Source organism: Otolemur garnettii, unplaced genomic scaffold, assembly GCF_000181295.1.
Source record: "Otolemur garnettii isolate 467f Iridium unplaced genomic scaffold, OtoGar3 scaffold00008, whole genome shotgun sequence".
Lineage (NCBI taxonomy): Eukaryota > Metazoa > Chordata > Mammalia > Primates > Galagidae > Otolemur > Otolemur garnettii.
Genome location: NW_003852403.1, coordinates 12823875 through 12828050, shown reverse-complemented (window position 1 = coordinate 12828050; position 4176 = coordinate 12823875).

The following is a 4176-nucleotide window of genomic DNA, read 5'->3' as shown; positions in this document are numbered from 1 at the left end:
GTGCTGTGCTGTCATAGCTCACAGCAACCTCAAACTCTCTTGCCTCAGCCTCCCAAGTAGCTGGGACTACAGGCGCCCACCACAATGCCAGGGTATGTTTTGGTTGCAGTTGTCATTGTTGTTTGGTGGGCCCGGGCTGCATTCAAACCCACCAGCTTTGGTGTATGTGGCCAGTGCCCTACTCACTGAGCTACAGGTGCTGAACCAGAAAAAACATTTTTATAATGAAAAAGGACTAGTTAATTGAATATAATAATATACCAAAACTATTAAATTAAAATAGAGAATTACAAGTTAAAAAAAATAGCATAGTGCATAAATAGTTTCATTATATATATTTAATGTGTCATACATTTTTTGGAAAAAATAGTGTAGATCATTTTTTCACATCATACACAAAAATAAACTCAATAAATTCAAATGAATTAAAGAGTAGGTATAAAATATTAAACAATGGGAAAAAATCAGAAGAAAATAGAATTGAATATGTAATAAGCCTCTGGAGAGTGATTATTTTTTATACTTAGAAGCAATAAAAAATCAGGAGAAAATATGAACAGGTTTTTAAAAATTAACCAAAATGATTAGACAACCACAGATCAGAAAATATCTGCAAAACCCACTAAGTTTAAGTGGCTATTATTTTTCTTTTTCTTCTTTTTTTTAGGTCTATTATTTTTCTTACATAAAAAACTCATACCAATTGATAAAATTATACTAGGTTTCAAGGAAATGGATAAACAAATAATATAATACATGGTATTAGTATATAAACATATAGTAATTAGTAATCAAAGAAATGAAACCTAAAATGATAATAAGGTATTAGTTTTCACTTTGGAATTTAGTAAATATTTTAAACAATTATGTCAACCAAGCAAGGGTATAATAAACAGGTCCTATCACGCATTGCTTGAGTCTTTATAAACCTCTACCCTTGGACCCAGTGATTCCACACCCCCATAGTCACAAATATATCTAGGAAATAACAACACTAATGCTCACACCATGTGATTCTGCTATATAAAAAGCTTTATGAGTTATGGAAAACAGCTCTGTGAAAATATTATATGTAAAAAAGATCAAGGCTTGAAACAGAAAGCCAGTGAGGGAGGATGTGAGTTGGAGAATGAATATATCTAAGGAAAAGGAGAACAGAGCAATTTTGGAAACATCTAGAGTCAGTGAAGTAGGGAGATTTGGGGATTAAAGATGTTTTTTCATAGTTTCCTTTGTTGGTTTCAATTTTCTGTTATTTTAATTGCCATGTTTGTAATTAATATACTGGGGTTTTGGGGGGGTTTTTTTGAGACAAGGTTTCACTCTTGTAGCAGCCCATATAGCCTATGGCTAGGAGTGAGAGTCCTAAGAAATACCTGTATAGCTCAATAATGGAACACCTTGGTGAAAAGGGCATGGAGAGGGATTTAGCTCTCCTAAAAAGCTTGAGAGCTCACAAGATGAGAGCATTGGTGAATTGGCAATCTCTACACCTGTGGTGTCGAGAGGCACGAGATCAGCCTTATATTAGGCTGGAGGAGAAGGTAGTCGGGACGATGCGCATTCTATCCCGCTGACTCTGACTCTGTCTCCTCTCCTGCCTGCAGAACACCAGCATGGTGTCTCTCTGCTGAAGATTACCAAGCTCTGCTAAACACTAAGATCTATCTATTCTAAGAAGACTGCTTCTCTCTCTCTCTCTCTCTCTCTTTCTCTTTCTAAAGAAGATAGCCCTCAGGCACCTAAGAAATTGTTCCTGAGCAAGGTAGCTTAGTGGTCCGGTCCAGAACCTAGTTAAGCTGGGCCTGAAACCTGGCCAGTCCCCGGCCCTGACAAGTGGTGTCAGGAGTGGGATGTGACACACTCTGTTGCCCAGATTAGAGTGCACTGGTGTCATCATACCTCACTGAAACCTCAAACTCAACCTCCCGAGTAGCTGGGACTATGGCAGTGGTTCTCAACCTTCCTAATGCCACAAACCTTTAATACAGTTAAAAGGGGTCGCGACCCACAGGTTGAGAACCTCTGGACTATGGGCACACATCACCAATCCCGGCTAATTTTTAAACGTTTTGTAGAGATGGGATCTTACTATTGCCCAGGCTGGTCTCAAACACCTGGCCTCAAGGGATCCTCCTGCCTTTGCCTCCCAAAGTGATAGGATTATATGTGTGAGCCACCCCTCTTGACCTACATACATATTTTAATTTTTTATTATTATTTTTTTTATTGAGACAGTCTCACTTTGTCACCCTCAGTAGAGTGCCATGACATCGTAGTTCACAGCAACCTCGAACTCTTGAGCTCAAGCGATTCTCTTGCCTCAGCCTTCCTAATAGCTGGGACTACAGGCACCTGCCACAATGCCTGGCTAGTTTTGTTTGTTTGTTTGTCTGTTTGTTTGTTTGTCAGTCCCAGGCCAGGTTTGAACCCCCTGGCCCCAGAACATGTGGCCTGTGCCCTAACCACTGAGCTACAGGTGCTCCCTAACATACATATTTTAAAATCCTGCTTTTCTTGAGAAGTGGACCACTGAATGCTGGGATTTTTTTTTTTTCATTTTTTCCCCACTGTCATCCATCTTACAGTGGCCAGGGTCTTACACTTCCTACTTCCCCTACCCTCCACTTCTGCCATTGGGTCACTCACTCTGTTTTCACTCAATAACTCATGAATATTCCTTGGATTGCAGCTTCCTTCTTTGTGAAATAAAAACTGTAAAATTAAACTGTACTGTTTTTCTAGCTGTCTTACAGGAATAATTAGTGTCTGTAATATTCTTAATGACACTGGCAAATATTTAGTCAATACACATGGTATTGACTGTTTTCTCCTCCTTCTCTACAATATTAAATATACAAATCATCAGTCCAAAGCTGTTAATCTCCCCTGCTAACAGTTTGTGACTTGATATAAGTTTAATTCTATTATGACATTGATTGAATGTAGGATGCTTGTGTCTCTTTGCCATTCCCATTTTGGTCAATATTTCTTTCCTTCACTATGTGGAAATTCCTCGCGTGTCTTTCTCCTGCTATTTCTTCATTTCCCAGCCCTCCCTCAGCTGAACAAGGAAGGCATCCTATACATGAATACAACACTCTGTGCAGTGCTGTACGTATTCTTATTTACAAAATATATAACAGTTTGTTCCTCCATCATTGCCTTCAAGTCAGAGACCACTAGGTTCCCACTTACAGATTTAACCAGCTCTGGGGCTGGGTGTGGGAAGCCCTCATTTGAGGCATTTGCCTATTTCTGGATTGTTAATACTCACTCCATGGCCTGTTTAAACCTACTGACATAACATTGGTGAGCTGAATTGGAAAGAGAGGCACAGTATAGCACACCCTTGCATGGGGTTTCTACTATGTAGATATATAACACTCATAAGCAATTTCAAGAACCTAGACAATAGTCAAATGTAATGAAATCATTAGCTAGGGATGAGTTTTATGTATTTTGACCTTTGTTTTTAATATAATTTATGAGCTGTGAATTTATATAATTTAATTTTAAATAATGGCTGTCATTAATATCTGCAATATCCTGAAAATTTAGCAGCTGGCTCTTGTATGAGTCTGCTCCAGCACACCATAACCTTGCCTCAGAGTGTGGAACCAAACCCTAGTTTAGTAACTCTAACAAGTCAATCTCGTATCTAGAACAACTCTGATTCCACATATACTGAAACTAGATTCAGATTAGATTATGAGTATTCACTGAATATTCCAATGTGTCTGGCATTGTGCTAGGCTATGGGCATGCAAAGAAAATTAAGATTCCTCCCACAATCTTCCCCATGCCCAAACCTAGCCATTTCCTGTTTTTCAGGCCGAAAAATCTTGGTGTCCCCTTTGACTTCTTTTTCTCTTCTATCCTGTTTCAAGTCCATTAGCACGCCCCGATGGCCCTACCTTCACAGTATGTCTAGAGTCTAACCACTTCTCACTCTTCCATCATTACCAGCCTGTGTGAGCTACCATTTTTTCTTCCTTAGTCTCAAAACAAAAATCAGACTGATCCCTGTAAGCTGTAATTAATGTTGTGCTTTTCCTCTGCTCAATACTCTAATAGTTTTTTTTATCCCACTCAAAATAAAGGCCAGAGTCCTGAAAGTTGTCTATAGGGCTCGACATTATTGATGTCTCTCCTTACTGCTCTGACGTCATCTAC